This window comes from Cryptomeria japonica, unplaced genomic scaffold, assembly GCF_030272615.1.
Source record: "Cryptomeria japonica unplaced genomic scaffold, Sugi_1.0 HiC_scaffold_210, whole genome shotgun sequence".
NCBI classification, from domain to species: domain Eukaryota; kingdom Viridiplantae; phylum Streptophyta; class Pinopsida; order Cupressales; family Cupressaceae; genus Cryptomeria; species Cryptomeria japonica.
The window spans coordinates 33667-47500 of NW_026729032.1; the positions used below are offsets into that span (position 1 = coordinate 33667).

At 59.9% G+C, this 13834-nt stretch overlaps 1 non-coding gene across 1 annotated transcript; it reads right to left on the reverse strand.

The window, feature by feature from the left end:
* Nucleotides 1-2082: 2082 nt before the first annotated feature.
* LOC131868609 (5S ribosomal RNA) lies at nucleotides 2083-2201 on the reverse strand. The gene has a single exon (XR_009367056.1). It is a non-coding gene; the product is annotated as a 5S ribosomal RNA (ribosomal RNA).
* Nucleotides 2202-13834: the final 11633 nt, after the last annotated feature.

The window sequence follows — 13834 nt, forward strand, 5'->3', positions numbered from 1 at the left end:
CTTCGGCGGGGTTGCGCGCCCTGGTGCGCACCAAGGAGCGCTCCGAAGTGTGCTCCAAGGTGCGGCGTGCACGAAGTCGGAGCCCGGTTTGCCCCGGGGTGCGCACCCTCGCGTGCACCTTCGGCGGGGTTGCGCGCCCTGGTGGGCACCATGGTGCGCACCAAGGAGCGCTCCGAAGTGTGCTCCAAGGTGCGGCGTGCACGAAGTCGGAGCCCGGTTTGCCCCGGGTGCGCACCTCGCGTGCACCTTCGCCGCGGTGGGCACCATGGCGTGCACGAAGTCGGAGCCCGGTTTGCCCCGGGTGCGCACCTCGCGTGCACCTTCGCCGGGGTGGGCACCTCGGCTGGGTTGCGCGCCCTGGTGCGCACCAAGGAGCGCTCCGAAGTGTGCTCCAAGGTGCGGCGTGCACGAAGTCGGAGCCCGGTTTGCCCCGGGTGCGCACCTCGCGTGCACCTTCGCCGCGGTGGGCACCATGGCGTGCACGAAGTCGGAGCCCGGTTTGCCTCGGGTGCGCACCCCGCGTGCACCTTCGCCGGGGTGGGCACCTCGGCTGGGTTGCGCGCCCTGGTGCGCACCAAGGAGCGCTCCGAAGTGTGCTCCAAGGTGCGGCGTGCACGAAGTCGGAGCCCGGTTTGCCCCGGGTGCGCACCTCGCGTGCACCTTCGCCGCGGTGGGCACCTTGGCTGGGTTGGGCACCATTGAGCGCTCCGAAGTGTGCTCCAAGGTGCGCACCATGGCCCTCCAAGGTGCGCAGCATGGCGTGCACGAAGTCGGAGCCCGGTTTGCCCCGGGTGCGCACCTCGCGTGCACCTTCGCCAGGGTGGGCACCTCGGTGCGCACACCTTCTCAATGTTTTCTTGCCTTTTCTGGAAATTGGTGAAGGCAGCGCATCAAAGGTGCGCACCTCGGTGTGCTCCGAGGTGCGAACCCGAGAGCGCTCCGAGGTGCCCACGAAGTCGAAAGTCGGGTTAATTGCATTGTTTTCCCCGGGTGCGCTCCGAGGTGCGCAACATCGGTGCGCACCAAGGAGGGCTCCGAAGTGTGCTCCAAGGTGCGCACGATTCGGAGCTCGGTTTGCCCGGGGTGCGCACACCTTGGCTGGGTTGCGCACCCTTTGTGCGCTCCAAGGTGCGCACGAAGTCGGAGCTCGGTTTGCCCCGGGTGCGCACCTTCGCCAGGGTGCGCACCTTGATGCGCACGCCTTGGCTGGGCTGCGCACCTTGGTGGGCGCCATGGTGCGCACCTTTCGTGCGCTCCAAGGTGCGCACGAAGTCGGAGCTCGGTTTGCCCCGGGTGCGCACCTTGGTGGGCGCCATGGTGCACTCCGAGGTGCCCAAGATTGGTGCGCAACAAGGAGCGCTCCGAAGTGCGCTCCAAGGTGCGCAGGTGCGCGCGAAGTCGAAAGTTGGGTTAATTGTCCGGTTTGCCTCGGGTGCGCACCTTGCGTGCACCTTCGCCAGGGTGGGCGCCTTGGTGCGCACACCTTGGCTGGGCTGCGCACCCGGGCGCGCACACCTTGGCACCCGCGTTTCCTTCATTTTAAATTTTTTTTTTTTACAATCTCTCAAGTGGGAAATTCTATAATCTCAACTTTTTTTGCCTTTTCAGGAAACTTTTGAATGGAGCGCATCATTGGTGCGCTCCGAAGTGTGCTCCAAGGTGCGCACCTCTGGTGTGCTCCAAAGCTCTCTCCAGCTGCGTGCACCTGCCCCGGCCGCGCACCCGGCCCCGCCCAGCTTCGCTCACCTGTCCCGGGCGTCTGGTGCGGAACCTTAGAGTAAGAAACATCACCGTGCACCTTGGCCAACGTGCGCGACTCGACCGAGCGCGCACTGGCCGAGGTGCACACCGATTTCACCTGGGTGCGCGCGCAGCACCTCGGGCGCACCGGGGTGCGCGCACAACGCCCGGGTTGCACCGTGGCCTGTGTGCTCGGGGCGCCTCGGGTGCGCGCTCGGTGTCGCCCCCCGCGCGCGCGGTAGTGCGGGCAGCGCACCCCGGCCCGGCCCGGCCCCGACGAGAACGCAAACGGGCAAAAGGTTTATTCAAATAGCATTGCGACGCCCGGCGAAAAACTAAGAAAGGGTGCAACACCGGGACTTCCCGGGAGGTCACCCATCCCAGTACTACTCCGGCCCAAGCGCGCTTAACTGCGGAGTTCTGATGGGATCCGGTGCACTAACGCTGGTATGATCGCACCCGTTATGAGCTTGTCGCAGTGTGTACTTAGCAAACCGCGACCCACGTGCGAATCCACCCCGGCCACCCACCCCCGTCGAGGTGCACACCCTCCCTCGCGAAGTGCGCCCCGTTCGCCAAGTGTGAGCCCTGCCCGGGTGCGCGCACCTTGCTAGGGCGTCGGGTGTGCACCCGGCCCGGCCTACGTGCGTGCACCTGGACGGGGCGTCGTGTGCGTGCAGTGTCCCGTCTGCAACGCGGTGCCCACACACCACCTCGGGCGCAACGACCTGCGCTCACATGTGGGCCGAGTGCACCTTGGTGCATGTTCGGGGCGCCTCGGGTGCACGCTCGATCTTGCCCCGGTGCACCAAGGCGCTCGGTTTGCCCCGGGTGCGCACTTGGTGCAAGGTGGGCACCCAAAATAGGGATCAAGCACCAAAACACAAGTTTCGGGATGCAAAATGGGACCCAAGGACCACAAATGCGTTCCAAGACCCATGATGGGTCCACGAGAACAAAAATGTGTTCCGAGACTTAATAAACAAATATTGGGTTTTAGGAGAAGAAACATGCTCTGATGCCCAAAACGAGAATCGACCCCGAAAAGGCCACAGGCCAAAAGTGGGATGCGAGACAAAAAAAAATGGGACCCGAGGACCAAAATTGGGTTCCCAGGTCGAAGACAGGGCAACCGGACAAGAAACGACCTCTAAGGCTCGAAATGAGTCCCGACGACTAAAACTTGACAAGAAGCACCCATCAGGCACCCAACTCGACACCCATGGGATGCCGACCCACCCGGGCTTCCACCTAGCACACCTTGGCACCCACCCACCCTCGCACCCAACCTCGCACCCAACTTAGCACCTTTGAACCCACATTGGCACTCACCCTGACCCTGGCACCTTGGAACCCACATTGGCACTCACCTTGACCCTGGCACCCACCTTTGCACTCACCTTGGGACCCACCCTGGCTCCCACCTCGGCACCCACCCAGACACCCACCTTGGTTCCTTGGCACCCACCTTGGATCCTTGGCACCCACCCCGACACCCACCTTGGCACGCAACTTGGCTACTTGCCACCCACCTTGGCTCCTTGACGCCCACCCCGACAACCACCCCGTGACCTACCCTGGCTAGGGTTGGTGCACACCCACCCTGGTGCCCACCTTGGCACCCACCCCATGACCCACCTTGGCACGCACCTTAGTACCCACCCTGTTACCCACCCTAGGACCCACCCCGTGACCCACCTTGGCCAGGGTGGGTGCACCCACCCTGGTGCCCACCTTGGCACCCACCCATCCTAGCACCCAGCCTGTGACCGGGCTTGGAACCCAACCTTGCACCCGTCTTGGCCAGTGTGGGTGCGCACCCATCCTGGCACCCACGTTGTGACACACCCTTTAACCCACGCACCCTAGCAGCCACGTTGGCACCCACCTTGGAACACAACCTAGCAACTTGGCACCCACCCCGTGACCCACCTTGGCATCCACCATAGCAGTCGCCCACTTGGCACCCACCTTGGAACCCAAGTTGGCACCCACCTCGGCACCCACCTTGACACTTGTGGACCCACCTTGCCACTCACCCTAGCATCGACCCATCCTAGCACCCACCCTGGCACCTTTGCACCCTAGCACTCACCCATCCTAGCACCTAACCTGTGACCCACCTTGACACTCACCCTCGCACCCACCTTGGAACCCAACCTAGCACCCACCCACCCTGACACCAACCCTAGCACCTACCCACCCTTGCACCCACCCTGTGACCCATCTTGGCACCCACCCATCCTACCACTCAACCTATCACCCACCTTCTCACCCACCTTGGCATCCACCTTAGCACCCACCCACACTGGCACCTTGGCACCCACCTCGGGCAAGGTGGGTGCACACCCACCCTGACACCCAATTTAGAACCAACCGAGCATGTTACCCACCTTGGCACCCACATTGCAGCCCACCCTAGTACCCACCCTATGACCCACATTGGCATCCACACCCTAGCACCCAGGCACCTCGACACCCGCCTTGACACGCACCCTAGCACTAAACCTGTGACCCACCTTGGAACTCACCCTAGAACCCACCCACCCTGTGAACCACCTTGGCATCCACCTTAGCACCCACCCACCTTGGCACCCACTCTAGCACTCACCCATCCTAACACCCAACTTGTTACCCACCTTGGCACCCGCCCTCGCGTCCACCTTGAAACCCACCCTAGCACCCACCCACGCAGGAGCCCACCTTGGCACCCAACCTAACACCCACGCATCCTGGCACCCAACTTGTGACCCACCTTGGAACCCACCCTAGTACCCACCTTTGAACCCACTATATCACCAACCCACCTTGGCACCCACCCTATGACCCTCTTTGGAATCCACCCTAGCACGCACCCACCCTGGCACCCACCATGGAGCGCACCCTAGCACCCACCCACCTCGGCACGCACCTCAACACCCACCTTGGTGTGCGCACTGCGCCAACCTCTCAAAGACCCTATGTGGTGCGCTCCAAAGTGTACACCTTTGGTGCGCTCCAAGGTGCGCACCTTTGGTGCACACCGAGGTGCACACCAAAGTGTGCACCGAGGTGAGCACCAAAGTGCACTCCAAGGTGCACACCAAGGCGTGCACCTTTGGTGCGGTCAATGCAAACGAATTCGGAAGTTGGGGTCGATGTCCTAATCGCTGCTGCAGACTACACGTATGAGAATCGGACAAATAGCTTTATATAGGGGAGGTGTTGCGTTTGATGGGTCGACTCCCCTGGTTGTGTGCACTGCACCAACTTCAAAGACCCTGTCTTGTTTAAGAAGTCAAAAGTTGAGGTGGATGTCCTAATCATTGCTGCAGTCTACGCATGTATGAGAATCAGACAAATAGCTTATATAGGGGAGGTGTTGCATTCGGTGGGTTGACTCCCCTGGTTGTGCGCACTGCGCCAACCTCAAAGACCCCGCATAGCAGAAGAAGTCGGAAGTCGGATTTTGGTGAGCACCAAGGCGTGCACCTTTGGTGCGGTCAACGCAGACGAATTCAGAAGTTGGGGTGGATGTCCTAATCGTTGTTGCAGGCTACACATGTATGAGAATCAGACAAATAGCTTATATAGGGGAGGTGTTGGGTTTGATGGGTCAACTCCCTTGGTTGTGCGCATTACGCCAACCTCAAAGACCTTGTTTTCGTTAAGAAGTCAAAAGTTGGGGTCAATGTCCTAATGGCTCCTGTAGGCTACACATGTATGAGAATCGGACAAATAGCTTATATAGGGGAGGTGTTGGGTTTGATGGGTCGACTCCCCTGGTTGTGCGCATTACGTCAACCTCAAAGACCTTGTTTTCGTTAAGAAGTCAAAAGTTGGGGTCGATGTCCTAATTGCTCCTGTAGACTACACATGTATGAGAATCAGACAAATAGCTTATATAGGGGAGGTGTTGGGTTTGATGGGTTGACTCCCCTAGTTGTTCGCATTACACCAACCTCAAAGACCTTGTTTTCGTTTAGAAGCCGAAAGTTGGGGTCGATGTCCTAATTGCTCCTGCAGGCTACGCATGTATGAGAATCAGACAAATAGCTTATATAGGGGAGGTGTTGGGTTTGATGGGTCGACTCCCCTGGTTGTGCGCATTGCGCCAACCTCAAAGACCCTGCATTGCGGATGAAGTTGAAAGTCAGAGTTTGGTGTGCTACAAGGTGTGGTCGAAGGTGCTCACCTAGGTGTGCACCTTTGGAGCGCAGGAAAAGTGCCCTCCAAAAGTGCGCACCTTTGGAGTGCACAAAAGTGCCCTCCAAAAGTGCGCACCTTTGGAGCGCACAAAAGTGCCCTCCAAAAAGTGCCCTCCAAAAGTGCGCACCTTTGGAGCGCACAAAAGTGCCCTCCAAAAAGTGCCCTCCAAAAGTGCGCACCTTTGGAGTGCAGAAAAGTGCCCTCCAAAAAGTGCCCTCCAAAAGTGTGCACCTTTGGAGTGCACAAAAGTGCCCTCCAAAAGTGCGCACCTTTGGAGCGCAGAAAAGTGCCCTCCAAAAAGTGCCCTCCAAAAGTGCGCACCTTTGGAGCGCAGAAAAGTGCCCTCCAAAAAGTGCCCTCCAAAAGTGCGCACCTTTGGAGCGCAGAAAAGTGCCCTCCAAAAAGTGCCCTCCAAAAGTGCGCACCTTTGGAGCGCAGAAAAGTGCCCTCCAAAAAGTGCCCTCCAAAAGTGCGCACCTTTGGAGCGCACAAAAGTGCCCTCCAAAAAGTGCCCTCCAAAAGTGCGCACCTTTGGAGCGCACAAAAGTGCCCTCCAAAAGTGCGCACCTTTGGAGCGCACAAAAGTGCCCTCCAAAAGTGCGCACTTTTGGTGCGCACCAAGGCGCTGGTTCGGTCGTTGCAGGCGAGTTCGGAAGTTGGGGTCGATGTCCTGAGCGGAGGTGCAAACTACACAGGTGTCGGAATCGGACAAATAGCTTATATAGGGGAGGTGTATGCTTCGATGGGTCGACTCCCCAGGTTGAGCGCACCGCGCCAACCTCAAAGACCCTACGGTATGGATGAAGTCGGAAGTTGGGTCCGATGACCGATTCGATTAGTAGGTATGCTCATGAGGTCGGAATTTGGGTCCGATGACCTGCCATGTGCAGGAAGGCGAATGTTGGCACTGTGCATTGCAAGGTGCACACCAAGGTGCTGGTGCGGTCTTTTTAGTCGAGTTCGGAAGTTGGGGTCGATGTCCTGATCGGAGGTGCAAGCTACACAGGTGTGGGAATCGGACAAATAGCTTATATAGGGGAGGTGTATGCTTCGTTGGGTCGACTCCCCGGGTTGAGCGCACCGCGCCAACCTCAAAGACCCTACGGTATGGATGAAGTCGGAAGTTGGGTCCGATGACCGATTCGATATGTAGGCATACTCGCGAGGTCGGAATTTGGGTCCGATGACCTGCCATGTGCAGGAAGGCGAATGTTGGCACTGTGCGTTGCAAGGTGCGCACCAAGGCGCTGGTTCGGTCGTTGCAGGCGAGTTCGGAAGTTGGGGTCGATGTCCTGATCGGAGGTGCAAACTACACAGGTGTGGGAATCGGACAAATAGCTTATATAGGGGAGGTGTATGCTTCGTTGGGTCGACTCCCCGGGTTGAGCGCACCGCGCCAACCTCAAAGACCCTACGGTATGGATGAAGTCGGAAGTTGTGTCCGATGACCGATTCGATATGTAGGCATACTCGCGAGGTCGGAATTTGGGTCCGATGACCTGCCATGTGCAGGAAGGCGAATGTTGGGACTGTGCGTCGCAAGGTGCGCACCAAGGCGCTGGTGCCGTCGTTGCAGTCGAGTTCGGAAGTTGGGGTCGATGTCCTGGTCAGAGGTGCAAACTACACAGGTGTGGGAATCGGACAAATAGCTTATATAGGGGAGGTGTATGCTTCGATGGGTCGACTCCCCGGGTTGAGCGCACCGCGCCAACCTCAAAGACCCTACAGTATGGATGAAGTCGGAAGTTGGGTCCGATGACCGATTCGATACGTAGGCATATTGGCGAGGTCTGAATTTGTGTCCGATGACCTGCCATGCGCAGGAAGGCGGAATTTGGGTCCGATGACCGAGTTGATGGCGTGCCATGCGCAGAAAGGCGGAATTTGGGTCCGATGACCGAGTTGATGTTGATGGCCCGCCATGCACAGGAAGGCGGAATTTGGGTCCGATGACCGATTTGAAGGCGTGCCATGCGCAGAAAGGCGGAGTTTGGGTCCGATGACCGAGTTGATATTGATGGCCCGCCATGCGCAGGAAGGCGGAATTTGGGTCCGATGACCTGACATACGCATGGAGTCCGACTCGGGGGCCGATGTTCGATTCGATGACTTGCATTGTGGGTAAAGTCGGAAGTTGTGGTCTTTGACCCGATTCGATGACCAGACTTCGGCTGCTTGAGAATCGGACAAATAACTTATATAGGGGAGGTAGTGTTCTCGAGCATCCTCCCCCCGTGCCCGTTTATGTCGATTGATGCTGGTGCTCGACTGGTTGGAGCGCTCGGATGCAAAAATCTTGCACCAGGATTTATCGATTGTGATGGACACGGCAAGTCTCCTGATTGCTATGCAGGAGCTCATCGTGAATCTCTATGCGGCCTTGGTATGGACTCGACCTGCGGAATGGTTCGGCAATGGTAGTCGCTCCAACACGTCCTTGCAATGGCCACAGAGGTGATTCGACTAGAGCTCCAGTCTAGCTTTTGGGTTGCTTGGCGGACTGGTATAGCCGCGATCGAGTTCCGGCCATGAACGTTTTAGATAGCTCTTGGGCTTTCTGGGACGGAAGTCGGAAGTTTGGGCTGTTGTCCGATTTGATGACCATTCTTCGGATGTGTGAGAATCGGACAAATAACTTATATAGGGGACTGTGTTGTCTCACGCAGCCCCCTCCGTGCCCCTCTATCTCGACCGATGTTGGTGCTTGAAAGGGTTGGGATCGCTCGGATTTATAAACGTGCACCACCATTTGTCGAGTGTGAGGGACGCGGCAGGTCTCCTAAATGCTATACGGGCGCTCTCTGAGAATCTCTATCCGGCCTCGACACAGACTAGTCTTGCTGAATGGTTTGGCACTGGTAGTCGATCCAACACGTCGTTGTTGTGGCCGCCTAGGCGATTCGATTCGAGCCCCCGTCTAGCTTTTGGGTTGCTTGGCGGATTTTGCCCTATCCGCAAGTGAGCTCGGTCCCTAAACGTTCGAGAAACCCGATTGCTATGCGCCGACTCTCTTTCTTGCGAGCCTCCATCTAGCTTTTGGGTCTCTACGGAACGGAAGTCGGAATCTGGGACCGTTGTTTGATTCGACGAGGCAGACTACGGTTGTGCGAGAATCGGACAAATAACTTATATAGGGGAGGTGTTGACTGGAGCATTCTCCCCCGTGCCCCTCTAACTCGACCAATGCTGGCGCTCGAACGGTGGTAGCGCTCGGATTTTCGTTGAGCGCCAGCATTGGTCGATTTAGAGGGGCATGCGAGATTCCCGAATGCTATGCGAGGGCTCTAACGGAAATGTCTATTGGTTTCGGTATGGATGCAATTGCGAGTGGTTCGGCAAAGGTAGTCGTTCCGATGCGTCCATGTCGTGGCCAAATCGATAATTCGATTTGAGCCCTCGTATAGCATTTGGGTCTCTCGATGTGATTCCGCATTCCAGTCCCTTTGGGCACTGCTTGAGCCGCATCCCAGGGGGTTCCCTTCCCAATAATCTGCCTCGCAACCCGATTGCTATGCGGTGAGGCTCCTCGGCCGCCTCGGAACTATCTGTGTATCAGACGCATCGCGGGATAAGGGGTTGGCAACGGTAGTCGCCCCAAGCGCGTCCGATGCTTGGACCATTCCGAGGCGGCCCTGAAGCCTCTTCCGTCTAGCCGTTGGGTCCTTCTCGCCGCATCCCTTGCCTCGCACCCCGATTGCTATGCGGTGAGGCTCCTCGGCCGCCTTGGAACTATCTGTGTATCAGACGCATCGCGGGATAAGGGGTTGTCACTGGTAGTCGCCCCAAGCGCGTCCGATGCTTGGACCATTCCGAGGCGGCCCTGAAGCCTCTTCCGTCTAGCCGTTGGGTCCTTCTCGCCGCATCCCTCGACTCGCACCCCGATTGCTATGCGGTGAGGCTCCTCGGCCGCCTTGGAACTATCTGTGTATCGGACGCGTCGCGGGATAAGGGGTTGTCACTGGTAGTCGCCCCAAGCGCGTCCGATGCTTGGACCATTCCGAGGCGGCCCTGAAGCCTCTTCCGTCTAGCCGTTGGGTCCTTCTCGCCGCATCCCTCGCCTCGCACCCCGATTGCTATGCGGTGAGGCTCCTCGGCCGCCTTGGAACTATCTGTGTATCGGACGCGTCGCGGGATAAGGGGTTGTCACTGGTAGTCGCCCCAAGCGCGTGCGATGCATGGACCATTCCCAGGCGGCCCTGAAGCCTCTTCCGTCTAGCCGTTGGGTCCTTCTCGCCGCATCCCTCGCCTCGCACCCCGATTGCTATGCGGTGAGGCTCCTCGGCCGCCTTGGAACTATCTGTGTATCGGACGCGTCGCGGGATAAGGGGTTGTCACTGGTAGTCGCCCCAAGCGCGTCCGATGCTTGGACCATTCCGAGGCGGCCCTGAAGCCTCTTCCGTCTAGCCGTTGGGTCCTTCTCGCCGCATCCCTCGCCTCGCACCCCGATTGCTATGCGGTGAGGCTCCTCGGCCGCCTTGGAACTATCTGTGTATCGGACGCGTCGCGGGATAAGGGGTTGTCACTGGTAGTCGCCCCAAGCGCGTCCGATGCTTGGACCATTCCGAGGCGGCCCTGAAGCCTCTTCCGTCTAGCCGTTGGGTCCTTCTCGCCGCATCCCTCGCCTCGCACCCCGATTGCTATGCGGTGAGGCTCCTCGGCCGCCTTGGAACTATCTGTGTATCGGACGCGTCGCGGGATAAGGGGTTGTCACTGGTAGTCGCCCCAAGCGCGTCCGATGCTTGGACCATTCCGAGGCGGCCCTGAAGCCTCTTCCGTCTAGCCGTTGGGTCCTTCTCGCCGCATCCCTCGCCTCGCACCCCGATTGCTATGCGGTGAGGCTCCTCGGCCGCCTTGGAACTATCTGTGTATCGGACGCATCGCGGGATAAGGGGTTGTCACTGGTAGTCGCCCCAAGCGCGTCCGATGCTTGGACCATTCCGAGGCGGCCCTGAAGCCTCTTCCGTCTAGCCGTTGGGTCCTTCTCGCCGCATCCCTCGCCTCGCACCCCGATTGCTATGCGGTGAGGCTCCTCGGCCGCCTTGGAACTATCTGTGTATCGGACGCGTCGCGGGATAAGGGGTTGTCACTGGTAGTCGCCCCAAGCGCGTCCGATGCTTGGACCATTCCGAGGCGGCCCTGAAGCCTCTTCCGTCTAGCCGTTGGGTCCTTCTCGCCGCATCCCTCGCCTCGCACCCCGATTGCTATGCGGTGAGGCTCCTCGGCCGCCTTGGAACTATCTGTGTATCGGACGCGTCGCGGGATAAGGGGTTGTCACTGGTAGTCGCCCCAAGCGCGTCCGATGCTTGGACCATTCCGAGGCGGACCTGAAGCCTCTTCCGTCTAGCCGTTGGGTCCTTCTCGCCGCATCCCTCGCCTCGCACCCCGATTGCTATGCGGTGAGGCTCCTCGGCCGCCTTGGAACTATCTGTGTATCGGACGCGTCGCGGGATAAGGGGTTGTCACTGGTAGTCGCCCCAAGCGCGTCCGATGCTTGGACCATTCCGAGGCGGCCCTGAAGCCTCTTCCGTCTAGCCGTTGGGTCCTTCTTGCCGCATCCCTCGCCTCGCACCCCGATTGCTATGCGGTGAGGCTCCTCGGCCGCCTTGGAACTATCTGTGTATCGGACGCGTCGCGGGATAAGGGGTTGTCACTGGTAGTCGCCCCAAGCGCGTCCGATGCTTGGACCATTCCGAGGCGGCCCTGAAGCCTCTTCCGTCTAGCCGTTGGGTCCTTCTCGCCGCATCCCTCGCCTCGCACCCCGATTGCTATGCGGTGAGGCTCCTCGGCCGCCTTGGAACTATCTGTGTATCGGACGCATCGCGGGATAAGGGGTTGTCACTGGTAGTCGCCCCAAGCGCGTCCGATGCTTGGACCATTCCGAGGCGGCCCTGAAGCCTCTTCCGTCTAGCCGTTGGGTCCTTCTCGCCGCATCCCTCGCCTCGCACCCCGATTGCTATGCGGTGAGGCTCCTCGGCCGCCTTGGAACTATCTGTGTATCGGACGCGTCGCGGGATAAGGGGTTGTCACTGGTAGTCGCCCCAAGCGCGTCCGATGCTTGGACCATTCCGAGGCGGACCTGAAGCCTCTTCCGTCTAGCCGTTGGGTCCTTCTCGCCGCATCCCTCGCCTCGCACCCCGATTGCTATGCGGTGAGGCTCCTCGGCCGCCTTGGAACTATCTGTGTATCGGACGCGTCGCGGGATAAGGGGTTGTCACTGGTAGTCGCCCCAAGCGCGTCCGATGCTTGGACCATTCCGAGGCGGCCCTGAAGCCTCTTCCGTCTAGCCGTTGGGTCCTTCTCGCCGCATCCCTCGCCTCGCACCCCGATTGCTATGCGGTGAGGCTCCTCGGCCGCCTTGGAACTATCTGTGTATCGGACGCGTCGCGGGATAAGGGGTTGTCACTGGTAGTCGCCCCAAGCGCGTCCGATGCTTGGACCATTCCGAGGCGGACCTGAAGCCTCTTCCCTCTAGCCGTTGGGGCTTTCTCGCCGCATCCCTCGCCTCGCACCCCGATTGCTATTCGGTGAGGCTCCTCGGCCGCCTTGGAACTATCTGTGTATTGGACGCATCGCGGGATAAGGGGTTGGCAGTGGTAGTCGCCCCAAGCGCGTCCGATGCTTGGACCATTCCGAGGCGGCCCTGCAGCCTCTTCCGTCTAGCCGTTGGGGCCATCTCGCTGCATCCCCCACCTCGCACCACGATTGCTATGCGGTGAGGCTCCTTGGCCGCCTCGGAACTATCTGTGTATCGGACGCATCGCGGGATAAGGGGTTGTCACTGGTAGTCGCCCCAAGCGCGTCCGATGCTTGGACTATTCCGAGGCGGCCCTGCAGCCTCTTCCGTCTAGCCGTTGGGGCCATCTCGCCGCATCCCCCAGCTCCTCGGCCGCCTCGGAACTATCTGTGTATCGGACGCATCGCGGGATAAGGGGTTGGCAGTGGTAGTCGCCCCAAGCGCGTTCGATGCTTGGACTATTCCGAGGCGGCCCCGCAGCCTCTTCCGTCTACCCTTTGGGGCCATCTCGCCGCATCCCTCGCCTCGCACCCCGATTGCTATGCGGTGAGGCTCCTCGGCCGCCTGGGAACTATCTTCGTATCGGATGCATCGCGGGATAAGGGGTTGTCACTGGTAGTCGCCCCAAGCGCGTCCGATGCTTGGACTATTCCGAGGCGGCCCTGTGGCCTCTTCCGTCTAGCCGTTGGGGCCATCTCGCCGCATCCCTCACCTCGCACCCCCATTGCTATGCGGTGAGGCTCCTCGGCCGCCTTGGAACTGTCTTCGTATCGGAAGCATCGCGGGATAAGGGGTTGTCACTGGTAGTCGCCCCAAGCGCGTCCGATGCTTGGACTATTCCGAGGCGGCCCTGCAGCCTCTTCCGTCTAGCCGTTGGGGCCATCTCGCCGCATCCCCCACCTCGCACCCGGATTGCTATGCGGTGAGGCTCCTCGGCCGCCTTGGAACTATCTTCGTATCGGACGCATCGCGGGATAAGGGGTTGTCACTGGTAGTCGCCCCAAGCGCGTCCGATGCTTGGACTATTCCGACGCGGCCCTGTGGCCTCTTCCGTCTAGCCGTTGGGGCCATCTCGCCGCATCCCCCACCTCGCACCCCGATTGCTATGCGGTGAGGCTCCTCGGCCGCCTTGGAACCATCTTCGTATCGGACGCATCGCGGGATGAGGGGTTGTCACTGGTAGTCGCCCCAAGCGCGTCCGATGCTTGGACCATTCCGAGGCGGCCCTGAAGCCTCTTCCGTCTAGCCGTTGGGGCCTTCCCGCCCCATCCCTCGCCTCGCACCCCCGATTGCTATGCGGTGAGGCTCCTCGGCCGCCTTGGAACCATCTGTGTATCGGACGCATCGCGGGATAAGGGGTTGGCACTGGTAGTCGCCCCAAGCGCGTCCGAT